Here is a 27317-nt window from a genome sequence, read left to right on the forward strand (position 1 = left end):
CTTTGGATACTGAATATCTGTTCTAAACTAAAGTGGGTCTTAAAATTCCACGTGTACAATTTCTTCTCCATTTCCTCCTAGGTGGGCTGGGGTGACTCTTCTGCAGACGTGGCCGTGTGGTTTTCCCTCAGCAGGCAAACTCCAGGGATAAAGGTGACTCATGGTCATGACCCTCCATGACGGTTTTTAAAAATAACCTATAACCACTATTTTTAGCAAACCTGCCAGGCCGCAGGGCTGCCGGCTGCCTCTTTCACAGAAAGTAATTAACCATCTCTAATCCCTCGGGTGAGGGAGATACTGCAGTTCCCGATGTGGAAGCAAGACATACGCTGTCTTTGCAGGTGGACACCCTCCTGCCCTTACCCACCCTGGGAGAGGCAGCTCACTCCAAAAGGATCGGATCCATCGGAGAAAAGCAAAGAGTTTTAAACCTCGAAGAGGTGTTATAAATAAGGGGGATCTGAAGCTCAACGTTCAAAAGCAGCTGCATCCTCTCTTTTCAAACAAGAGCTTCCCCCTGACTTGAGCTCATTTGTTATTCAATTTCACTTCCCAGTCGCTGCTAAAGGTTTGAAAGCTTTTGGCAGGTTTCCTTGGAATCATTTAAGCGCTCTAATAGAAAGACCAAAAGGGCACATTTTACAAATTCATTCTAAGTCAAACTCTCTTATTTTACAAAATAAGAGAATCTGTGATTTGAGAGGAGAGAATACAGGCCCGTGGGACTAGGTTATGCAGGATACCCTTTCAATGGACAAAGACTGCTTGTCCAGTTGACAAACGTCGGGGTCTGTGGCTCTGGCCAGACCCTAATTTCACACCTCTATCAACCGAGTCACCCTCTTGACTGTGGTGGACCTGTCTCTGTGCACTTACCAATTTTCAGTGCACTTCCTTAAACTGTTACAGAGGCTACCCATTTGGAAACGTTCACTGGCTTGACACTTTCTTTTGTTGTTGTTGTTGTTTTGTTTTTTTTTGCGGTACGCGGGCCTCTCACTGTTGTGGCCTCTCCCATTGCGGAGCACAGGCTCCGGACGCACAGGCTCAGCGGCCATGGCTCACGGGCCCAGCCGCTCCGCGGCATGTGGGATCTTCCCGGACCGGGGCAGGAACCCGTGTCCCCTGCATTGTCAGGTGGACTCTCAACAACTGCGCCACCAGGGAAGCCCTTGGCACTTTCTTTGAAGATGATCGTAGGTTACTAGTTGTGGCACATGCTTTAGGGGTTCAATAAATGGGACTCCTGATGAATACTTGTTTTTCTTAACATTACATTTTACCAGGTTATTTTCTATTTAGTTTCTGTTTTTCTATGCTCTTGCTCTTTTTAATTAACTTTTGTTGTTTTGTAGAGTACATTCTCTAGCAATCCTTTCACAGGGGGTTTGTGAATGGTACATTTTCAGAGTTCTCGCTTGTCTGAAATGTCTCTATTTGTTCCCCATGGGAATGATATATTCACTCAAAGTCTATGTTCACAAGCTTTTTCCATCAGAATTTTAAAGATGCAGCTTCACCGTCTTCTCTCATCAACTGTTTTTGATGAGAAGTATGAGGTCAGTGTGATACTCTTTTTTTTTTTCCCCTGTGTGCAATCTGCTTTTGTATTTTATTCTGTAATCTGCTTTTTCCTCAGGAAGATCCAGGACTATCTCTTTGTCCCTGGTATTCTGAAATCTCACCACAATGTCACCATTATGCATATGGCATCTTTCATTTTTCCTGCTTTGGTCTTTCGGTTACGTTTGTTCAGAGGACTCATATATTTCATTAACTTTGGAAAATTCTCTGCTATTATCTTTTGAAGTATTTTATTCCACTTATCCACTTTATCCTCTCATTCTGAAAATGTGTTCAGTTGGATGTGGGAATGTATGAAATTATTTTCCATGTTCCTAACTTTCCTTTCATACTTTTCATCTCTTGTCAAGGAATTCCTTAGTTCCATCTTCCAGCTCTTTAATTAGTTCTTCAGCTGTTCCCATTCTGATATTTTATCCATCTACATTTTTCTTTTGAAATGCCAGTGATCAAAAGCTTAAAGACCTCCATTTGACTCACTTAATGTAATATCTGCTTCCATGTCCGTGAAGATACTGATCAAACGTATTCTTGAGTCACCTGTCTTTTTCAATTAACTTTACTTTCTCAGATGTTTGTCCTTCCATTTGTTAAATTTTCTGTCTCCTTCCATGGGGCGGTTTTCGTGTGCTTACTGTTGTGAGCTTGAAGCAGGAGCTGGTAGGCCTCCACCCACCTGCCTGCAAATCCCTTGACCATCTTCATCAACAGGCTCCCGTGCGTCTGTGTCTCTGCTGGACCACACTCTGCCAGGGCACCCACCCCAAGAGCCAGCAGTGCCTGGGAGTTAATGTTCCTGGGGATGTGCTAATGCAAACAGAAGGTATAAATCCTCCAGGTCCTCACCCCTCAATGGGGACACCTTTGAGGTGTGACCTGTACTGTCGCCAGAGCTCCCCAGTTGAAGCCAAAGTTATCTTCTGAGGGCCTCTGTTTGCTATCAGGGAGTGAGCGGCCATTCCCTTCCTGGTGCCACATTCCCATTCTCCTATCCATTCATCTTGGGAGAACGTCCTAATACATCAGCTTCCCCATAAATCTTCAACTCAGAGGCTGTTTATAAGAATCCAGCAGAGGGAAATAATGCCATTTGCAGCAACATGGATAGGCCTAGAGATTATCATAGTAAGTGAAGTAAATCAGAAAGAGAAAGACAAAGAGCGTGTGATATCACTTATATGTGGAAGCTAAAATATGGTAAAAGTGAACTTATCTATGAAACAGAAACAGACTCACAGACATAGAGAACAAACTTGTGGTTGCCAAGGGGGAGGGGGGTGGAGGAGGGAAGGAATAGGAGTTTGGGATTAGCAGATGCAAACTCTTACATATAGGATGGATAAACAAGAAGGTCCTACTGTACAGCACAGGGAACTGTATTCAATAACCGGTGACAAGCCATAATGGAAAAGAATATGAAAAAGAATATATATATATATATATATATATATATGTATGCATAACTGAGTCACTTTGCTGTACAGAAGAAATTAACACAACATTGTAAATCAGCTATACTTCAATAAAAAAAAGAATCTAGCAGAGGGGGGATGGGGGAAGGGATAAATTAGGAGTTTGGGATTAACAGATACACATTACTATATATAAAATAAATAAACAACAAGGACCTACTGTATAACACAAGGAAGTCTACTCAATATTCTGTAATAAACTATAAGGAAAAAGAATCTGAAAAAAATGTATATGTATAACTGAATCATTTTGTTGTATACCTGAAACTAACACAACATTGTAAATCAACTATACTTCAATTAAAAAAAAAAAAAGAATCCAGCAGAAACAGTGCTTATGTTTAAGTGGAGGCTGGGCAGGGCTCTCTGTGAATCCTGCATCCATTTCCACAGCCTGGGTCCAGTGAGTGGGGAGGAGCTGAACAGATGCTTAAACACGTACACATAGAAATGGATATACAACACAAGACATGGGTATCTCTTAAGTCTTTTCTAGAAATTTGTAAGAAGAGGCCAGAATATGTGCTCAGTCTGCTTTCTTGGCCCAATCTCCATAAACATCTATTTAGTTTCTGTTCTTTTTTAAACAATTTTTATTAGAGTATAGTTGATTTACAATGTTGTGTTAGTTTCAGGTGTACAGCAAAGTGATTCAGTTATACATACACATATATCCTTTTTTTTTAGATTCTTTTCCCATATAGGTTATTATAGAATATTGGATAGAGTTCCCTGTGCTATACAGTAGGTCCTTCTTAGTTATCTATTTTATATATAGTCGTGTGTATATGTTAATCCCTATCTCGAATTTATCCTTCCCCCTTTGGTAACCGTAAGTTTGTTTTCTACATCTGTGACTCTATTTCTGTTTTGTAAATAAGTTCATTCGTACCAGTTTTTTAGATTCCACATATAAGTGGTATCATATGGTGTTTGTCTTTCTCTGTCTGACTTACTTCACTTAGTATGATAATCTCTAGGTCCATCCAAGTGGCTACAAATGGCATTATTTCGTTCTTTTTTATGACTGGGTACTATTCCACTCTATATATGTACCACATTTTCTTTATCCATTCATCTGTCAAAGGACATTTTGGTTGCTTCCATGTCTTGGCTATTGTAAATAGTGCTGCTACGAACATAGGGGTGCATGTATCTTTTCAAATTATAGTTTTGTCCAGATATATTCCCAGGAGTGGGATTGCTCGGTCATATCGTAATTCTATAGTTAGTTTTTTGAGGAAACTCCATACACTGTTTTCCACAGTGGTTGCACCAATTTACATTCCCACCAACAGTGCAAGAGGGTTCCCTTTTCTCCACACCCTCTCCAGCATTCATTGTTTGTAGATTTTTTGATGGTGGCCATTCTGATGGTTTTTGTTCTTTTAATCAAAAGTCAAAGCTTACAAAAGCAGAGCGATGCAAAATATTTGTTCCTGACGGCACACTTCTATCCTTTGAAGCACAAGTTCTGCTGCAGAACCTGAGCTCGGAAGTCAGTCCCTCATTCCACGATGGAGCTCTTGTCATATGCCAAGCACCACACACACAGTAAAGGGCACAGCAGCCGAGGCTCCTGCCCTCACAGAGGGTGAGGGCTTGGAAGCTCTGAGGCTAAGTACTCACTTTGACACAGGAAGCTCTCACTTGAAGAAGTTAATCCTAAGGAAGGTATCTGAAAGAAGGAAAGGAAAACTATGTCTATGTAAAGATGCTGATGCTCACAAGCCTGTAAATGTGTAAAGCAACCTAAGTGGGTCACAGAGGAAAGGATAAATACTGTATGTGGGTCCACTAATAATGCAGAAATTGAAAATGATAGTGGTCAGAACCATGGTGATCCCAGAAACTGCTTAGAATGTGCAGTGAAAAGAGCTGACCGTAAAATTGTATATACAGTTGATTCAGATCAATTCTATAAAATACATATGCATGCAGGCCCAGATGGAGGGCAGGCACTCTATCTAAAAATACAAGTGGTCTTGAGGTAGTAAGATGACAGATGGTTTTTCTCTCTTCTGTTCTCAAATCTCTTTAATTGTTTTCCTATTTAAATTTTTTAAAAATTACTTTATTTCATTTATTTATTTTTATTTATTTAAAAAGAAATATTTATTTATTTGGCTGCAGCGGGTCTTAGTTGCAGCTTGCGGGATCTAGTTCCCTGACCACGGATCAAACCCCGGCACCCTGCATTGGGAGCACGGAGTCTTAACCACTGGACCACCAGGGAAGTCCCCAAAAAGACTTTTTAAATTGAAATAGAGGTAATTTACAATGTTGTGTTAGTTTCAAGTCTACAGCAAAGTGATTCATTTAAACATGTATCTATTCTTTTTCAGATTCTTTTCCATTATAGGTTATTCCAAGGTATGGAATACAGCTCCCTGTGCTATACAGTAGGACCTTGTTGTTTATCTATTTTATGTATAGTAGTGTGTGTATGTTATTTAAGCTTTTTTAAAAAAAAATGTTTGGCTATTAAAAAAATGTTACCAAATGATAAGAACCCGGCCATCTGTTCTCCTGGAATCTTGATTGTTACCTGACTGGCCCCTTCTTGATATCCAGGTCCCAGATCAAATGCCACCTTCTGGGAGCAGCGACCCAGTTACCTCCACCCCCAGCTCCCACTCATTCCCCCGCACATTCTGGTTTCCTCTTCTTCAAGGCTGAAGAATTCGATCTGGAATTCTAGCTTCTTTCTGCCTCTGTTCACTTGTTTACCATTTGTCTCATGCAAGTAAAACATAAACCCCGTGAGAAGAGAGACCCAGCTCTTTTAATTACCTGTATCCCTCGTGTCTTCAGCGCCAAGCACTGGAGACTGTTTGTTCAATGAATGTGTTCATCCACTCACCCGTTCCATCATCTTGATGTGTCACTTATAAAACACCCTTCAGGGATCCCCTGGTGGTGCAGTGGTTAAGAATCCACCAGCCAATGCAGGGAACATGGGTTTGATCCCCAGTCCGGGAAGATCCCACGTGCCGCGGAGCAATTAAGCCAGTGCTCCAGAACTACCGAGCCTGTGCTCTAGAGGCCGCGAGCCACAACTACTGAGCCCGTGCGCCACAACTACTGAAGCCCGCGCACCTAGAGCCCATGCTCCACAACAGAAGAAGCCATAGCAATGAGCCTGCCCTGTGCTATACAGTAGGTCCTTATTAGTTATCTGTTTTATATATAGTAGTGTGTATATGTCAATCCCAATCTCCTAATTTATCCCTCCCCCATATTCCCTGGTAACCATAAGTTTGTTTTCTACATCTGTGACTCTATTTCTGTTTTGTAAATAAGTTCATTTGTACCATTTTTTTAGATTCCACATATAAGTGATAACAGTATATCCTTTCAATGTCACATTAGAACATTGCCTGTGAGGTCCTGCCAGGGGCTATTGAACTCTCTAGGGCTGCGCCGCCCCATACTGTAGTCACTTGTCACCAGTGGCTTTGTTTTTAAGCTTTAATTACAATCCACTAAAATTCAAAATTCAGTTTTCAACCATAGTAGCCACATTTCAAGTAGCACATGTGGCTACTGGACTGGATAGCCAGATATGGAATATTCCATCATTGCGGAAAGTTCTATTGGAGAGTGCTGGTCTAACGGATGGACTTTGTTTAATTTACCATTCACTATTTTCTCTTAGAAAACTTCCTTATTTACTTATTTGTTTGTTTATTTATTTATTATTATTTATTTTGGCTGCACCAGGTCTTAGTTGTGGCATGTGAGATCTTTGTTGCGGCGTGTGGACTTCTTAGTTGTGGCATGCATGTGGCATCTAGTTCCCCAGCCAGGGATCGAACCCTGGCCCCCTGCATTGAGAGCACGGAGTCTTACCACTGGACCACCAGGGAAGACCCTCCATTAACTTTTTTTTTAAAATTAATTAATTAATTAATTTTTGGCTGTGTTGGGTCTTCTTTGCTGCATGCACGCTATTCTCTAGTTGCGTCGAATGGGGGCTACTCTTCGTTGCGGTGAACCGGCTTCTTGTTGTGGTGGCTTCTCTTGCTGTGGAGCACGGGCTGTAGGTGTGCGGGCTTCAGTAGTTTTGGCACGCAGGCTCAGTAGTTGTGGCGTACCGGCTTAGCTGCTCCGCGGCATGTGGAATCTTCCCGGACCGGGGCTCGAACCCGTGTCCCCTGCATTGGCAGGCGGATTCTTAACCACTGCACCACCAGGGGAGTCCCCTCCATTAACTATTGATTCGGGTGAGCTTATAAGTCACAGTCCAACTTAAAGATTTTCGTCCAAATAGATTTCCATCTGTGGGAAAAGACAACCCGGAAGGTTCCAGTTTTATTGCCCTGTGAGGCAGGAACTGTTCAATTTATCTCTAAGTTAGCACAGTTATTTTGCATGCCTGTGCTAACTGACTAGATAAATCTCTGTTTCTCAAATTTTCCTTTGAATGAACTTTACCATCCTGCTGATCGCATCATTAATGAGCTTAGTGGATGGAATGGTGGTTCCCAAAACATCTGCCGTGTCCAAATCTGTTGAGTGTCCCTGTGAATGTCACCTTATTGGGAAAAAGGGTCTTTGCAGATGTCATGAAATGAAGAATTTTGAGATTGAGATCATCCTGGGTTCCTCACGTGGGCCTTAAATCCAATGATAAGTGGCCTCACAGGGGACAGAAGAGGAGCCCCGGGGGAGGAGGAGGTGATGTGAAGACAGGGCAGAGCGCAGAGAGGTGTGTCCTCCAGCAAGGGTGGCTGCAGAAGGCTGACGGTCACCAGTCACTGGGAGACAGGCAAGATTCTCCTTGAGAGCCTCTGGGGGAGTGCGACCCTGTGGACACCCTGACTGGGGCTTCTGGTCCCCAGAACCGGGGGAGGATACATTTCTATTGGTTTAATTCATCTGGTTAGTTGTAATTTGTTACTTTAGCCCTAGGACACTAATACAATCAGTTCAACAAACGTCTGGCCTGAGCTCATTTTATTTAACTATATTTCTATGAGAGTCATGCTTTTAACTTGAAAAAAAATGTCTTTTGAGATTTGCCATTTATTTATTTATTTATTTTTTTAAATATATTTTTAAAATTAATTTATTTATTTATTTATGGCTGTGTTGGGTCTTCGTTTCTGCACGAGGGCTTCCTCTACTTGTGGCAAGCGGGGGCCACTCTTCATTGCAGTGCGCACGCGGGCCTCTCACTGTCGCGGCCTCTCTTGTTGCGCAGCACAGGCTCCAGACGCGCAGGCTCAGTAATTGTGGCTCACGGGCCCAGTTGCTCCGCAGCATGTGGGATCTTCCCAGACCAGGGCTCGAACCCGTGTCCCCTGCCTTGGCAGGCAGACTCTCAACCACTGCGCCACCAGGGAAACCCAAGAGATTTGCCATTTATATTCAAGTTCGGCTCTTTTTTTCTCTCGTCTTCCTACACTTCTTTTTCGCCTTCCTGCCCCTGACGGTGTTCGAGACCCAGCCCTTGACCTCCTGGCCCAGCCCAGAGGGAAGAACTAGCCCAAGTGGGCAGGGGAGGGGAGCAGCCCGGAGCTGGGAGCACAGACCCTGGAACCAGCCTCCTGGCTCAGCCCTGGCTCTGCCTTGAGTCGTGGCACCTTGGGCAAATCCTGTGTCCTCCCTGGTCCTTGGTGGCCTCATCTGTAAAATGGGGGAACAGTAGTAACTACCTCTGAGGACTTTTAATCTCCTCACCATAGAGATGGAGCTCTGCACCCAGGATTGAGGGAATTCACTGATGCCAAGTGCAGTGAATCAACATATGACATTGATTTTGTCATTGTCCTGTGAAAGGACAACCATAGTGCTTTGTCTTTTCAGGTGTTAGTTTGTTAACCTGTATGTCAACAATCTCTGCTTCCTGGCTTGGGCTCCCCGGGAAGTGAACTCAGAGAGTTTGTGAGCAGGGAGAACCCTCGGGTCCAACAACTGTGGGAGGGAGTGAGGGAGGGAAAAAGGCCGTGAGAAGGGCCCACGCCTTTCAGCATCGTCCTGAGTTGAGCCGATGCAGCCAGGCCTGTACCCAATCCCTGGACGCGGGCCTCCCCTGGCAGGTGCACCCAGGTGACGGTGGCTCCCTGCAGTGGCTGAAGGGGGTGACACCCGAGGCCGTCTGCTGAAGCCCTCCTCCTGGCAGCTGCGCCACTGGGGAGGGAGCTGGGGATGAATCAGTCCCCCTCAACTCCGTCGTCCTCCTCCAGGATGTCTTCAGGTTTCAGTATCCAGGGTGGGCTGGCTGTGGCATCATCCTTCCCGTCCTGGCTGCGGGCAATGTCGCAGGGCCATCTTCCTCCACCTCCCCCCACGCCCCACGCCCGCCTCTCCCTCCTCTGCCTTTGCCCTTGATGCTGACTAGTAAAGAAATGGAGGGGAAGCTGTGGGGAAGGGAGAGGCCAGACCTGAGCTGGGAGCCGGAACACCGTAGCCTCGGGCTGCTGTACTTCCCCCATCCATGGAGCTGTGTGTCCTCCAAGGCCTGGGCCAGCCTCACACCCTTGTCTGCAGCAGCAGGGGGGCGGCCTCTCAATAACCCAAGGAGCCACTCTTTAAAAGCTCGAATTCCAAAGGGATTATTCCTGTCAGGGGAAAGGAATAAAAGGAATCCACTTCTGTAAACGTGAAACAAAGATCAGCATAAGGGTTTAAAAGTAATGCTCAGCTAAGCCACGGAAAGGAATGGAAGATTGTACCTTGTTCTGAGAGGGGTTTTCCTTTCTGATCTGAAGACAAAGAAGTGGGTCACATGTAGGATTGGGCAGGTGGGAGCAGGCAGGGGTTTGAGACAAGAATCTCAAGCTCCCTGGCTGCTGAGAAAGGGTGAGTGTATTTCTCCTTGGGACAGCACACCACCCTGTCTGCAGGGCAAGGATGGAGACAAGGTCGCGGGGGCGGAGAGGCTGATGCTCCCAAGGTCAAGGTTGACGTTGCCTCTCTCTTCCATCCTGCCATGTGGCAGCTGTGAGACCCCTGGAGAGTCACTCACTGCCCCTGGGCTTTGGTTTCCTTGTCTGTATAATGGGGATAATACCCGGTGTATCAGTAATGGCCTTGTTTGCAAGCACAGAAACCAAGTTTGCCTAGTTAAACCGGAAGGGAAGTTACTGCAGTGGGTGGAATCCTGGAGGCAGGGAGAAGGTGCAGGAAGCTGGGACGCAGAGAGCCAGGCCTGGAGTCACAGCAGGATGGGTCCATGTGCTGCTGTCCTCCTGTTCCACAGCCTCGCTCACTCACTCAGGGCCCCAGTGTCCCTAGAGAGGGCGTGGGACTGGCCAGGCCAAGGTCCCCCCACCTTTTCCCCCTGGGCTACGCTGCAGCTTCATCAAGAAGAAAGCTCAGATTTCCAGCCTTTCACCCCCACCAGGACCACACAGGATGACAGACCAGGTCTAGTAAGACCAGAGCTGTTGCTGGACAGCAAAAGACAGAATCACAAACAAAAATCCCCTCAAGCGGCTGGCACACCTACCCTCTCTGGTTGTTATGAGACATGGTTAGAAGAGCTTTTGGCAGTAGTGAGTGCTCAATAAATAGAAGTCACTACTAACAGATTAATAAAGCGGGGTGCATTCATACCATGGAAGTCTACTTAGTAATCAAAAGGAATCAACTCCTGATAAGATGACATGGACGATTCTCAAGACATGAAGACTGAACAAAAGAAACCCAAACACTACATACACACTGTATGATTCCACTTGTATGAAGTCCTAGACGTTCTAGAAAAAAATCTGAGCTATGGTGATAGAATCAAAAGCAGTGCTCACCTCTGGAGCAGAGACATAGGGTTCAGGATGGCCCAGAGGGGCACATGGGGGGCTTTTCTGGGGTGATGGCCATGTTCTATATCTCGACTAAGGAGGTGGTTACTCAAGTGCAGACACTTACTAAAACTCATCAAAACACATGTTTGAAGGCTGTACATTTTAGTCTATGTAAATTACACCTCAGTGAAAACGTTTTACAATTGTGATCTATTTCTTGTCATCAGCTGATGCAAGGTGTCTTCCCAGTCAAATATCTCTGCCACAAATATCATGACACTAAAAACATAGCTGTATAACAAATTATTTCAGACTCCATCCAATCCCCACATGTTTCAAACATCATTTTATTTTATTTATTTTTTGTTCTTCAACCACAGTCTTTTTTTTTTTTAAGTGAAGTGTAGTTGATGCACAATACTAGGTAAGTTACAGGTGTACAATATAGTGATTCACAATTTTTACAGGTTATACTTCGTCTGTAGTTATCACAAAATATTGGCTATACTCCCCATGTTGTACACTATATCCCTGTAGCTTCTTTTAGACCTAACAGTTTGTGCCTCTTAATCCCCCACCCCTATGTTGCCCCTCCCCCTCCCCGCTCTCCGCTGGTAACCACTAGTTTGTTCTTTATACCTGTGCGTCTGCTTCTGTTTTCTTATATTCACTATTTTATTGTACTTTTTAGATGCCACAGGTAAGCAATATCATACACCATCTGTCTTTCTCTATCTGACTTATTTCACTCAGCATAAGTCCATCCATGTGGCTGCAAATGGCAAAATTTCATTCTTTTTTATGGCTGAGTAGTATTCCATTTTATATATGTACCACCTCTTCTTTATCCATTCATCTCAAACATCATTTTAAACGAAAATGAAAAATTCCCAAAGTGCAAGGAGTTTGTTTTGATGGGTTTGGCTGTATCAGCAGGATGATCTCTCCACACACCCCACCCCCTACCTCCCCCCAAACTGAGAACAAACATGTAGAACACATTTATAGAAAGCTGACATTGTGACATCCAAGTGTGTGATCAGAGGACTAGTCTTCTCGAGCAAGGAATAAACTAAGTCGAGTGTTGAACTCGCGGGGTCATCATGATAGGAGCACATACTAGTCTGCTATGGGTTGGAAAAAAAATCAGTGTCTGTAAGTGCTGTTCTGAGCTGCCTTCCCAGCTTACAAGCCACTCAGGGACGGGCGGCCCACCACCTGGCCCCCACCTGGGTTATTCCTGCGTCCATGTGGGCTGCATGGAACACGCTCAGTGAATCTTTGTGCATTTGTATTCATTTGAAGCCTGATTCCTCTGGACAAATAAACACACTTGCCAGGACTGGGCTATTCCAGCCCTTAAGTTGGTCCCCCACCCAGGAAAAGCCTGGACGAAGCAGGCATTCTTACGAGAGCCCAGAACAACTTCAGCCCAGATGTTGCAAGGCCATTCGTGACCTCCATGTCTTGCCAAATGCAGAGACGGCTAATTGCCACCCCCCAGCATTCCTTCTCAACTTACTCCTTACTTTCTCTTTATTTGTCCCTATTTTTAACTGGGCACATCATGACCGAGAGTAAAAGACTGATTTCCCTGCCTCCTTTGTTGCTTGTTGTGTCCGTGTGACTTTCTTCTGGCCAGGGTGATAAATTCTGTGGGACTTCCTGGAAGCCTGGCTAAAGGGAGCTGACTCAGCAGGGTGGAGCCTCTTTTTGCATTTACTTCTCTTCTTCTGGCTTGCAAATCTGGCAGCCTGGCAGCCTGTCTTGGACCCTGCGGAAACCCTCAGGATGGAAGCCAGGCACTAGGATGGAGCCCCAGAAATATAGGTGGAGTCAAGATCCCACCATCCTTGGATGCCTGCCTCTGGACTTCCTTTATGGAAGGAAGAAACAGGCTTCTAGCATGTTTAAGACATTCTTATTTTTTATATTTCTGTTTCATGCAGCTAAATCTAATCCTCATCGACCCATAAGACAAGGTTTCCCTTTTCTCCTTCTTTCACTGACAGTCATCCATGAAGCAGCCTTGGCCTGTCCACCCTGCGTCCTGGAATTCATTGAGGACAGTGAGCTGGTAGTTCTCAGGCATATTTGCACTTGTAAGAGGACATCAGGAAAAGCAATGCTTCACCCCAAAGAAGTATTATGGCACCACTGGAAGTAAAATTTGGAATTTTGTAACTTTTCTGTATAGATCTAGATACATGTAGGGGCTCTCAGGAATGTATGAAGTGCATCCTTTGATTTTCAACAGCTCCATGGAAGCACTTGGCCACAGTAATAGAGTTAATAAGAAATAAAAGTTAACTAGTTATGTTTCTTTGTTTTTCAGCTGACTTGATTTTTTTATTTTTAATTTTTTTATCGAAGCATAGTTAATTTACAATGTTGTGTTAGCGCTTCAGGTGTACAGCAATGTGATTCTCATATATATATATATATATATATTTTAGGTTCTTTTCCCCTGTAAGTTATTACAAAATATTGAGTAGAGTTCCCTGTGCTATACAGTAGGTCCTTGTTGGTTATCTATTTTATATATAATAGTGTGTATCTGTTAATCCCCAACTCCCAATTTATCTCTCCCCACCCCCCAACTAGTTACGTTTAAGATTCAGACAAATATATGTTTGGAAAGGCTATAAATTAATGACTTGTTGGAGGGAGACATTGTGCACATTAATTTTCTCTAGTCTTTGGAAAGCAGTTTCAAAGGAAAATTATATTTTCTAACTTATATGCAGGGTCACAAAAAACTACACCTCATATCAAACATTTCTAAGAATGGTGGTCTTCTCTAGCATAATTACATATAAGTTTGAACTCTTCTCTTAAAACAATGGAATGGTTGGCAGCATTAGTAAGGAAATTGCTTTTGAATACAGAAGTTGAAAGTTATTTGATTTAGAAGTGATTAGAGAAATTTATTCACTGGGAAGTGTCATAAAACTATAATAAAAGTCATTATTCCTCCAAATACTGTAATTTGTATACAACACACAGGATGATTTATGAAACTTTTTTCTTCCCCATGAACAATGAGTTTATTACAAACAAGCAGGTAAATTGAATTTTTTGATAGCTTTGTCCTTACCCACGACATCATTGTCTCTGTAGTAAACTAACATATTTTCCAAACAGTCACATACACACACATGCAGCATTCACCTGCCCTTTCTCTCACACAGTCAGTCTCATGTTGGGGTAAAAAGGGTTTAGAGAGGTCTAGATGATTCAAACTAAAAAAAATAATGATCAAGGAATCCTGTCTACTTCACTGTACGTCTTGCCACCTCTGAGTAAGACCATGGAACTTTTATCACAATTCTTTAGATACGTATGCAAACATGTATGCCCACACCCTTGCCCTCTGCACCACTTGTTTGTTTTAAGTTAACCTCTCACGCTTGCTATATTGATAAAAATCAAGTTTCTCTGTGGTTGGTATCTGGAAACTAATTTTGATAAATCATATGAACAAGTCCATAATTGGAAAATGGTGCCACTGACTTGTCCAGCACCTGACTCTCTAATTTAATAGATCACTGAGCCCTCCCTTTTAAGTGCATTCCTTCCATTTGAAGGATGAGAGTTACATAAAGAAAGGGACAGAGGAGATAACTTAAAAAAAAAAATTTATTTATTTTGGCTGCCTTGGGTCTCCGTTGCTGTGCACAGGCTTTCTCTAGTTGCGGCGAGAGGGGGCTACTCTTCATCACAGTGCGTGGGCTTCTCAGTGTGGTGGCTTCTCTTGTTGCAGAGCACGGGCTCTAGAGTGCAGGCTCAGTAGTTGTGGCGCACGGCCTTAGTTGCTCCGCGGCATGTAGGATCTTTCCGGACCGGGGTGAAACCCATGTCCCCTGCATTGGCAGGCGGATTCTTAACCACTGCACCACCAGGGAAGTCCCAGAGGAGAGAACTTGGATGCAATGCTCGATAGAACCTCTTGCAGCAATATTAGGTTATTTAAATTCAACTCTCCATATTCATTTACTGGACAGTTTTTGGTTGATATGGTTTCTTGTTGAACTTGAGATTTCTTATAGTTCATGTCCATTAGGAAAGGAGGAGCAGTAACAAGTTAAATACTGCAAAGAAGCGTTACACATTCAATGACAGTTGCCTAAGAGAAGGCTGGAAATGTAATTTCGTCTGTGCTGTCTTCCTTTTCTCAGGTAGGTACCTTTGGTTCTGTGAGCTGGCATGCTTAGTGTCCAGCCAAAAACACAGGGCAATGGGACCTCCCTGGTGGTCTAGTGGTTATGAATCCACCTTCCGATGCAGGGGGCGTAGGTTCAATCCCTGGTCATGGAACTAAGATGTCACATGCTGTGGGGCAATTAAACCCGCATGTCCGCAACTACTGAGCCCACGCACCACAACTAGAGAGAAGCCAGGGCACCGCAACAAAGAGCCGACTCAGCCAAAAAAAAATTAAAAACAAAAAAAGTTCAAAAGGGTGAGTTCATAAAAACAAAACAAAACAAAGCAAAAGAACACAGGGCAAACATGATGTACACCTTTGATTACTTAATCCAATAAACAAGCCTAGAGCATGAACGTAGACGTCATGCCTGTTATTATAATCATGGTTGAACAGGCTTGGCTGGACTTCAGTCATCTATCACCAGCAGTTTGTGCTTGCATTTGGGAGCAGTTCATAGACACATCATCCTCTTTCAAGCCAAAGCCCATCCCTTGGCACTTCCCCTCCACTGACTGTGCTCAGTGCAGTGGGTCCAAGATCTTGGATCGCCATGGCTGCCATATCCCCACCTGGATTGGCAAGGTTGGCTGAGTGAGTGGCAATGATCACAAGGTGACTCCCCACAAATGCCTTCTGCCCTGGCTCATTATTGCTTTTTAAAAACTTCATTCATTGTCTTTGGGCTTCCCTGTTGGCGCAGTGGTTGAGAGTCCACCTGCCGATGAAGGGGACACGGGTTCGTGCCCCAGTCCGGGAAGATCCCACATGCCACGGAGCGGCTAGGCCCGTGAGCCATGGCCACTGAGCCTGCGCGCCCGGAGCCTGTGCTCCACAACGGGAGAGGCCACAACAGTGAGAGGCCCGTGTACCACAAAAAAAAAAAAAAAAAATTTCATTCATTGTTTTTGTTTGATTGCATTGATAAGTTACAGGAATAATACATGCAAGGCATGAATACATTCTCCCTGTAAAAATTAAAACATCTGAACTCAACAGCACCATCAATTAACTGGATATATTGACATCTATAGACTACTTCATCCAACAGCAGCAGAATATACATTTTTTTCTAAAGCTCACATGGAACATACACCAATATGGACCATATTTTGGAATAAAAACACAACTTGACAAATTTAAAAGAATGGAAGTCATACAATGTCTGCTCTCAGATCACAATGGAATTAAACTAGAGATCAAGAACAGAAAGATAGCTGGACAATCCCCAAATACTTGGAGATTAACACTTCTAAATAACACATAGGGCAAAGAAGAAATCTCAAGAGAAATTTAAAAATATTTTTAACTCAATGAAAATGAAAATACGACTTATCAAATTTTGTGAAATTCAGCAAAAGCAATGCTTTGAAGGAAATTTATAACATTGAATGCATATATTAGAAAAGAAGAAAGATTTAAAATCAATTATCTAAGCTTCCACCTTAGAAAACTAGAAAAAGAAAAGCAAATTAAATCCAAAGTAAGCAGAGGAAAAGAAATAATGAAAATTAGAGCAGAAATCAATTAAATTAAAAATAGGAAATCAACAGAGAAAAATCAATGAAGCCAAAAGCTGGTTCTTTGAAAAGATCAAAGAAATCAATAAGCTTCTAGTCAGGCTAACTAAGAAAGAGAGAGAGAGGACAAAAGTTACTAATATCAGAAATGAGAGAGGAGACATCTGTACAGATCTCATGGACATTAAAAAGATAATCAAAGAATAATATGAACAACTTTATGCCCGCAAATTAGATAATTTGGATGAAATGGATCAATTCCTTAAAAGACGCGACTTGCCAAAACTCACACAAGAAGAAATAGACAACCTCAATAGGCCTAAATCTATTTAAGAAATTGAATCAACAATTCTGTTTGCTTCCAAAACAGAAAGCATCAGGTTCAGTTGGGTTCTCTGATGATTTCCACCAAACATATAAGGAAGAGAAATTATACCGATTCTCTACAATTTCTTCCAGAAGATTAAAGTAGAGGTAATACTTTCTAACTCATTCTAGGTGGCCAGTATTACCATAATACTAAAAACAGACAAAGACATTACAAGAAAAGAAGACTACAGACCAATATCTCTTATGAACATAGATGTAAAAATCCTCAGCAAGACATTAGTGAATCACATCCAACAATGTATAGAAAGAATTACACACCATGACCAAGTGGAATTTACCCCAGGTATGCAAAGCTGGTTCAGCAATAGAAAATCAACGTATCCATCACATCAATAGGCTAAAGAAGATAAACCACATGATATTATCAATAGATACAGAAAAAACATTTGACAAAATTCAACACTCATTCATGATAAAACTCTCAATAAACTAGGAACAGAGGGGGGAACTTCCTCAACTTGATAAAGAATACGAACAAAAAAACCTACAGCACACTTGATGGTGAGAAACTATGTTTTCCTGCTAACATCAAGAACAAGGCAAGGATACTTGCTCTCATCGCTCCTTTGCAGTATGTATTCCTTAAAACAATACTGAAAAGTATTAAATATAGTTGATGTTTCTTCCTCATCTTCTGTAGAGTAGAGGATGATGCTGTCTGAAGCCATGGGTCTGTCTATAATGTCAGGTATCCCGAGGATGGAACTGATGAGTTTTATCACATGCACACCCTCATTCTACATGCCCATTTCTGATTACCTGTCTTTGTTCTTAGCATCTTAGAGGCCTTTCCTTTTCTCATCTTACACGACTCCTCCTCAAAGGGCTGGGGTAGCCCTCCTCCTTCTCTTCCTCTCCCTTCCTTAAGCCACACCCGCACTGCAGCACCAAGGGGTCTGCTGGGTGTTTCAAACACTTCTCAGCTCTGTGATCTCACACAAGCAACCTCCTAAAAATGGAGTGGCCGTAGCTGTGCTCCCCAGAAGCCAGGGAGGTTTTCCAAACGCGGAAGGATCACCTCCGACTTTGACCAAATGTGGCAGATTGAACACACACGTGAACTCTGCCCTCTCCCACACCCTGCTAAGCGACAGTATATTAAAACCAATGATACAACCCACGAGGCCAAGGAGAGCAAGAGGGGAGTTGGCCGCAGACCAGCCATGGCAATAAAAGTTTGGAAGAGTGAAAGCAGATGGAAAAATGATAACTGACTTCACAGAGGAGGGAAACGGAAACCTACTTTTTACAAAGCAGGGGCATATTTGCTTGGTAGAACTCTAGAAAGCCTCAGGATTTGGAGGACCAAGTACCTCTAAACACTGGGGTGTAGGGTGGAGCTACACCCAGGGTTGATTGAAAGTTTAATTGATGACTACTTAGATACCCAGACTCCTCTCTCTAACCAGTCAGCCAACTACCCTCCCTGTATTAGTCAGCCAACTACCCTTCCTGTATTAGTAATCTATTGTTGCATAATAAATTACCAGATGATGTAGTGGCCTAAAACAAAAATAAACATTCATTACCTCACAGTTCCTGTAGGTCAAGGATTCTGGAATGGCTTAGCTGTGTGTTCTGGCTGAAGGTTTCTCATGAGGTCAGGATGCTGGCTGCAGCAGGAGTCACCACCTCCAAGATGGTGATCCCTTCCTTCCCTGGCACTTTGGTGTTTGTCGGCCAGAGCCCTTGGTTCCTCACCACACAGACTTGCCCACAGGGCCCCATGAGTTTCCTCACAGCATGGTGGCCAGCTTCACCCAGAGCAAGTGGTACCAGACAGCAAGCTGGAAGCCGCAGTGTCTTTTATGTTCTAGCCCTGGATGGAAGTCACACGCCATCATTTCTGCAATATCATGTTGGTGACCTAGGCTGCTTGAGTCACTATAGGAGCCACCTACATAGGAGGTGCAGCTAGCAGGGGGTGCGAATCAGTGGGTACCATTTTGAGGGGCTTCCAAGACCCCCTCACCTCCTTCCTGTCTCTCTTCAATGTGAAAACAGAGACAAAGACCACCAGACATTCGAGAAAAATAAATAAGAGACCAAACAAAGAGAAACAAAGGAATTCAGAGAAACCAAAATATGCAGGAAGCAGAAGGAAACTTTAAAAAAAGAAAAAAAAAAAGGAACTAAACCTTCAGAGATAGAAGCTATCACAACCACGAAACAAGACCAGAATGTAACAATAATAATAATGAAAATCACAACAAATACCACACAATTGTCTCCCCCTTCAACAGTCATGTAGTCCATACATTGTAACAGGCCTTCTTTTATTTTTTAAATACACTTATTTATTTTATTTATTTATTTTTGGCTGTGTTGGGTCTTCATTGCTCTGTGCGGGCTTTCTCTAGTTGCAGTGAGCGGGGGCTACTCTTTGTTGTGGTGTGCAGGCTTCTCATTGTGGTGGCTTCTCTTGTTGCGGAGCACGGGCTCTAGGTGCACAGGCTTCAGTAGTTGTGGCACACGGGCTTAGTTGCTCCACGGCATGTGGGATCTTCCAGGACCAGGGCTTGAACCCATGTCCCCTGCCTTGGCAGGTGGATTCTTAACCACTGTGCCCCCAGGGAAGCCCCAGGCCTTCTTTTTTTAAAAAATATTTATTTATTTATTTTATTTTTGGCTGTGTTGGGTCTTCGTTTCTGTGTGAGGGCTTTCTCTAATTGCGGCAAGCGGGGGCCACTCTTCATCGCGGTGCGCGAGCCTCTCACTATCGCGGCCTCTCTTGTTGCAGAGCACAGGCTTCAGAGGCGCAGGCTCAGTAGTTGTGACTCACGGGCCTAGTTGCTCTGTGGCATGTGGGATCTTCCCAGACCAGGACCCGAACCCGTGTCCCCTGCATCGACAGGCAGATTCTCAACCACTGCGCCACCAGGGAAGCCCCCCAGGCCTTCTTTTAATCGGACTGTACCTGTATTAGCTCACTTAATCCTCAAACCCATCATCCAGAAGTAGAGCTGAGCCCAAAGCTGGAGCTCTAAGAAGGGCTTCAGCCGCTGTAAGCAGATCCCTTTCTAGAGAAGGCAGGAGCTCTGATTTCAGAAGCGGATCAAGCCCGACAGCAGCTCAGCCTTACCTTTGCAGCAGGGAGGGTAAAGCTCACAGTAGGGGTGAGTCTGTTGCGGGGAGGCTGCAGGGCCGAGGGGCAGAGACACGGGCACAAAACAGGGCCCAGCACACTGCTGCACCCACACCCCACAGTCCTCCGTGTAGCCTGTGGGTCATAGGCTTCATGGAAACTCTGGGGCCGGATCAGAAGTTTAGGGGTCAGAGGTGGACACTGGCAGTCATGGCTACCCCACGGCCTCCCCCAATGACCCCTGTTTTGCTTTTCTTTTAATTTTTATTGTATATTGGAGTGTAGTTGATTTACAATGTTGTGTTCGTTTCTGCTGCACAGCAAAGTGACTCAGTTATCCATACACATATATCCACTCTTTTTCAAATCCTTTCCGCATTTAGGTTATTACAGAATATTAAGCAGAGTTCCCTGTGCTATACAGTAGGTCCTTGTTGATTATCTAATTTATATAGAAATAAATATATATGTGTAGATATTGTGTATATGTGAATCCCAAACTCCCAGTCTATCCCTCCCCCCAGCCCTTCCCTTTAGGTAAACATAAGTTTGTTTTCTAAGACTGTGAGTCTGTTTCTGTTTTGTATCTTTTTTTTATATACCATATATAAGTGATATCATATGATATTTGTCTTTGTCTGGTTTAGTTCACTCAGTATGATAATCTCCATGTCCATCCATGTTGCTGCAAATGGCATTATTTCATGCTATTTTAATAGCTAGTGGTGCAATCGGTTAGCACGTGGTACTTATATTACTCCTGTTCTTGACCATAATGATATGGTGATCCTTTAGTGGTCACTTAGTCAAGTCACTCTAAACCTTTGCCAAAGCCCTACTTCAGGGATAAGGAACCAGTGGTTCAGAGAGTTTTCCAAGGTCTCACGGCTGCAAAGTGACAAAGTGGGGTCAGAGCCTAGGCTTGCCTGGCTGTCCACTGTGCCTCTTCTCATAGGGGAGAGTGTCTGGGTACCTCTTCCCCCTTCCCTGGATCCACGCCATTTACATCTCCATGTCCTGATAGCGTGTTTGGCCATGTGACCTGTGTTGGCTAAGGGAACGTTAGCTTGTGTGATATGACCCTAGGCTTGAAATTCTTGTGCATTTGCCTTTGCTCTTTGGCTCCCGTGCTGTCACTGACGAGGACCTGCCTGGGCTCACAGGTCTCAAGAAGAGGACGAAAGATCTGGAGCAGAGATGCCCCAGCCGAGCCAGCCTAGATCGGCCGACTCCTGCTGACCCACAGATCCACAAGAAGAAAGAATTACTATTTTAAGCCACTGAATTCTGAGGTCATTGGCTGAGCAGCATTTCGGTGGCATCAGCTAACTGATCTACCAGGCCTTAGAGACGCCTGCTGCTGAGATACATAACAGATGGTTAGGAGTCACGGAGAAGGTCAGGGACTGCCTGGCCAGGGTAGCCAGATGTAGCAAAGAAAAACACAAGACTCAGATCCTTCTAAATTTCAGATAAACATCACGTCATTTTTACTATAGGTATGTCCCAGGCAATATTTGGGAAAGACTTATACAAAAAATTATTCGATGTTCATTTAAATGACACATTTAACTGGGCCTCGTGTATTTTATCTGGCAACCCTATTCTGGCAGATTTGCAAGAGTCACACTACACAGAACGCACCTGTGTGTAAAAGTGGGCCTGAGCTAAAGATTAAGAGAGATGGACCCAGAAGTCAACTCCTGGCCCCTCCATCAGGCAGTAAGAATATTCATAGGGCAGGTGCTAAGACTCTGAGGTTAGCCTTACCTGGAGGGACCGAGTCAGAGAAAAAGGTGTCTGAAATGTTAAGAAAGGGCAGCTTGCTAGTAGTTGGGGGGCGTCTCTTTCAGCTTTATACTTCACCCACTCTACAATTGGGAGTGCACGGGGAGGCCCTGGCTTTCCTAGTTTCAGAGCCTGTTGGTAACACAGAAAGCATCCCTCCCAGCGATCAGAAACCTGCATCCCTTTTGCTGGACCTGGGAAATGCTTCCTGGGTTACTGCATCATCTGTCTCCGAGGTCCCTGCAAGGAGAGGCACTGTGGGTGTAGGAGAGAAGGCTGCCGCCCAGGCCCAGGAAGGAATTGCCTAAGGACTATTTGTCAAGAGGTCAGGCCAGCCAGCAAGTGGCCAGTGAAGCCAGGGGGCCAGGTGAATCAGAGAGAAGAAAGGGACCCCTGCAGTGGTCACAGAGCAGAGCAGCAGCAGCTGGGGAACTCCATCCATCCTCCACTTTAGCAGATTTGGACAAGCCACTGTTTTCAGTTTTGCACAGTCTGTGAATAATTGCCAACTCAGTCCAGGAAGAAATTCCACGCTGTCAGCCAGCAGCACAGATTGTTGCAGGAAAAATGACACAACTCCATCCTCTGGGCAAACCTGCAAATTATTACAAATTTCCCCATCTCTCCTCCACTCACACAGCTGGCTGGAAAAGCTGTCAGTTTTTCCATGGAGATGGGAGGCTTTTCCTCCATGTGGTTTCTCATGATCAAACACATCCCTACGGTGCTCTGTTGACTTTTATTCCTGGCACCCTTTTCTCCTGACATTGGGACGGAACTGGCCCAGACCCTGCTTCTGAGTGCCCCGCAGGACTCAGACACCAAGGTCACCTATGCCTGGCCTTGGGGAGCAAAGATGGATCCCTGTGAAGGCAACACTGGCCAGCAAAGATTCTGCATCTCCAGATGAATGACATCACGCAGACAATGTCCGTCACGTGGTGATCAGGGCAGAACCGTTCTGACATGAACAAGTGCCCGCTCATCTGAGGACCAGGGCTGACCTAACCTCTGAAACCTGCCCTGATCCCAGTCAGCATCCGGGTCCTGCTTCCTCCAGACTCACGCTCCTGCTTCCATGTGGCTTGTAGATTTCACAGCTGCTCTCCGGCTTGGATTCAACCTAGTGGATAATTATCGTACCCCTATGGGGCTCGGCACACTGTACTAGGCTCCAGGCAATCCAACAACTAGAATGCACAAGGTCGAGCTCCAGGAAGTTTGCTGTTTAGAAGGAAAGGAGATCTATAATGTAAGAGGAGACCCACAGACCCTGAATGGTAGCAGTGGCCCCTGAGGGAGGGGACGTGGACAGATGCTTCCGGGCAGGGAAGGCCTGGAGGGGGTTCTCGTGGAGGAGACAGCCTTTGACCTGGGCTTCAGTAATGGCTTCTGGAAGGTCAGGAAAGTCTAGGCACCAAGACAAGCAAAGGTGAGGAGGGAAGGTGACCTTAAAGCATGGGGTTTGCAGAGAGAGGAGTGAGAAGTCAGGTTTTCGTACGAGACAAGGAATCAGAGCCTCAGAAGCACTTCCTTGGAGGAATATCCAGACTTTGCTTTGTGTCCCCAGCTGGACCCCAGGTGCTGGTGGCGTCTCTATCCCACAGTGCACAGCCCAACGCCCGCCCCTTCCCCTCGTATTAAAAGTCTAGATTCTAAAATATTAATAGTTTACCCTGATAGGTTAAAGGATGACTCTTATGTGTACCTATGTTAGGTTGCCATCATGATTCTTTAGGCTGTTTCTTGAGAAGACCTCAAGTAGCTCTGAGCTCCAGCTGTCTCTGTTGATAAAAAGAAAGTAGATTCTCCCTGTTGCAAAAACTTTTGGAGCAGCAGGAAACCAACCTGTCAACTGAAATTGATTTAGTCACTCAACTGGAATGACCCGAGCCACTTAACATGTCCCCTGAGAGGGAGCTGTTTACTTCATTGAACCCATAGGATCAGGCTGATCGTCACACGATAAGGTAACATCTTCGTTACATGGGGAAGTCAGGGTAGAGACGACCATTGGTGCTTGATGAATGGAGAAAAGGAAGTACAAATTTCACAGTCCCCCAGAGAGATATCCACCTCTAGCCCGATAATGTGTTCACCAGATCATCCTAGCATAGTTTCCTTAGGTATAGGATGAATTCCAGGCTTCCTTTGCATCTCTGTGTGTATGTTTCTCCTGACCAGAAAGCCAAATGCTAGGGCTTCCTTATCACAGAGGGAGAGAGAAACCCAGTTTTGCAAAATTCCCCCCACTCCTTCCTAAATATCTGGTAGCCTGTTTTCTTCCCCTTACGACACTTCCTTACAACTTCTTTTGCTCTTGTTTAGAATACAGCCGACCCCTGAACAATGCAGGGGTTAGGGACGCCGACACCCACACAGTTGAAATTCCACGTATAACTTTACAGTTGGCCGGGGTATTCGGGTATTCGCGGTTCTGTATCCGCGAATTGAACCCACTGCAGACCGTATTTAGTGAAAAAAAACCCCGCCCGTCAGTGGACCTGCGCAGTTCAAATCGCTTTTCGAGGGTCAACGGTTGTTCTTTGGGTGTTCTGTGTCACAGCTTGCAGGCCGCGGGAGAGCTCAGAGCCCGACTCGCGAAGTTTGACTCTGACACGCTGGCTCCAGGCATTCGGTCCATGAGGAAGTGACATGTGATACCGTGTCAGCTTCCAAAACTTCCACCTGGCCTTGATCGCCTGGGGTCTCCAGACACTTGTGTGTGTTGATCTCGGATGCAGAACTGCTGCCGGCCTCGGAGGCGTCTCGGGGGGCTATGGAGACAGGAACATTCCCATCTATGAGGATGCCAGGAAGCAGGCGGCGGTGGGCTTAGGGTTCCCGCTTCGGGGACTGATGCAGGATTCCAGGCCTGTCTTTATCAAGCCTCTGCCTGGCCTCCTTCTCACCCAGTGATTCACTGACTTATTCAGCAAATACTCACCAAGGGGCTGCTGTGTTGCAGGCACTGTTTAGGCCCGGGAGACAGAGGTGGGGAAGCAGAGTCCCTGCCCTCACAGAGCTTCCCAGGACCTGGGACTCTGCAGCTAAAACTGGGCAAATCCTGGGCAAACGGGGACCAGCTGGTCACGCCACGTGGGGGACAGGCCATCAGCAAGCACACAAATAAATATGGTAAGTTCAGGCAGTGATACAGGCCAAGGAAATAAGGCGGGTGACGTGCTACCAGTGGAGGCTAGGAGGAAGCTTTTGTTGACAGCTGGGCACGGCGGGGAGGAATGTTTCAGGCCGAGGGAGCCAGGACACAGCTGGCAAGGCAGAAATCACGAGAGAAGGGCTTGAGGCTGGAGTGGATGGAGAGGAAGCAGGTGGCATCAGGGAGCTGGGATTCTGCGACAACACGAATCCAGCAAATCAGCATTTACCGAGGCCGGGGCCGCCTTCACGGGCTTTACTTGTGTTGACTCACTTTATCCTCACAGCAAAGGTAGGCTCATGTCATTATCCTGCCCACGTGATGGAGGAAGAAACCCAGGTACAGGAGGCGTGAGGACGTAGCCCAGGCTGATGCTAAAGAGTCCGTCCCCCACCCCACTACCACCCGGCCTTTGGACCAAACCCCACCTGGGGCCTCCCTGTGTGACCTGCCCAGTCCAGACCCATCGCACCCCAGGGCCTCCCGGGCTGTGTTAAAGTCACAGGTTGTCTGTGAGCTGTGCCTCTGTAATGTTTTCACAATGGGTTTCAAATGAAGAAACCAAGGAGGCGAAAAGCTGATGGCGTGTTGCCTTTTTAACTTCCACTCTGCTTCTTTATAACCACCCTCAATGTGTTATTTTTGCCCCTCCTTGAATATAGAAAACAACATAGCCATCCAACTGCGGAGACTGTCATACCGGCAACAAAATTACTTTATCAGCTGTGGTTAACAATAGGGTTTTCTTTCCTCTACCATTTCTGATAAAATGTTTGCACAGCATTATATGGGGAAACACAGAGCTACAGCAACAAAACACGAACAAGGATAATTTGTGTGTTGGCATTTCCACGATAGAATGTCAAGTATTTCATACCGCAGTGATGCTGAGCCTTTCTAAGCTGACTGCTTTGGAAAAACAATGCTTTATGTTCATTTCATTATTAATCTTAAGCTGTACATATACATTATAGACACTCTTTTTGTATGGTATGTTTCTCAAACAATATTTGAAAGTCTGAATAAAAATAAATAGGCATTTAGAATGATTGCATTGAAATATGCATTGAAAATGATACTGTGTCAGGCAAACTAACAGGCAGTTGCTACTGATGGAGAACCTTTTTTTCTAAGACCACCTGCCCTTATTTCATGTAATGCCCCATCCTTTTCAGAATTCCCTGAAATGATCACTTTTTTTTTTTTTTGCGGTACGCGGGCCTCTCACTGTTGTGGCCTCTCCCGTTGCGCAGCACAGGCTCCGGACGCGCAGGCTCAGCGGCCATGGCTCACGGGCCCAGCAGCTCTGCGGCATGTGGGATCTTCCCGGACCGGGGCATGAACCCGTGTCCCCTGCATCGGCAGGCGGACTCTCAACCACTGCGCCACCAGGGAAGCCCAAATGATTACTTTTAAAGAGACTTTGTCGCTTTTGTAGGACACGATGATTAATCAATGTGGACTCATTTCTCTCATTATTCTTACAGTTCTGCTTCAGACAGACACTTTCCGGGTGGTAGATAAGGATAATCAGATCCCACATTTAGCTAGAAATCATCACATCTTAAGAGTACTTACAAATCACATATTGTAAAATGAGTCGAAAAGTAATCTGTATGCATCATTTGAATTTTAGGGATTCCTTTATTCTTAAGAAATAGCTTTTATATTAAACCATAATAGACAGTTGAGACAGGAAAGTATCAAAAGGAAAAAAAAAATGGTAGAAGAGACCTGTAGGTAACTCTGGTTTTTCATTTCAAAAAGAACCCTCAAAAGCACAAGGGACCAGCCCTCAAGTCCCCCTGTGGTGTGTAGGATCCTGGTGAAGACCTTGTATGGTCCATGCAGATGTTTGATCTCAGGTTCACATCTGGTCCACAAGGGACGTGATGGAGGCTAATGCAGCCTCCAGAGGGAGAGAGTTTTGGAGCCTGAGGTGACGTATCTTTGGACTTGCCAACAAGATCAGGCAGTTTCAAGCATGAATACAGACTAAACGAATGTTTTAGTTTTTTCATGTCAAAGACAAGAAGAGGGCTTCCCTGGTGGCGCAGTGGTTGAGAGTCTGCCTGCCAATTTGGGGGACGCGGGTTCGTGCCCCGGTTCGGGAAGATCCCACATGCTGCGGAGCGGCTGGGCCAGTGAGCCATGGCCGCTGAGCCTGCACATCCGGAGCCTGTGCTCCACAACAGGAGAGGCCGCAGCAGTGAGAGGCCCGCGTACCGCACAAAACAAAAAAAACTACCAGAAGAAATCACCTTCAGCATCTCAGAGTGAGCAATCGGTAAAAATGTCACAAATACCTGCCATCTGACAACTGGATACTTGGTACCCAGGTCATGGCAATGAGGAAT

The sequence above is a fragment of the Hyperoodon ampullatus genome (genome assembly GCF_949752795.1).
Source record: "Hyperoodon ampullatus genome assembly, chromosome: 5".
Classification (NCBI taxonomy): Eukaryota; Metazoa; Chordata; class Mammalia; order Artiodactyla; family Ziphiidae; genus Hyperoodon; species Hyperoodon ampullatus.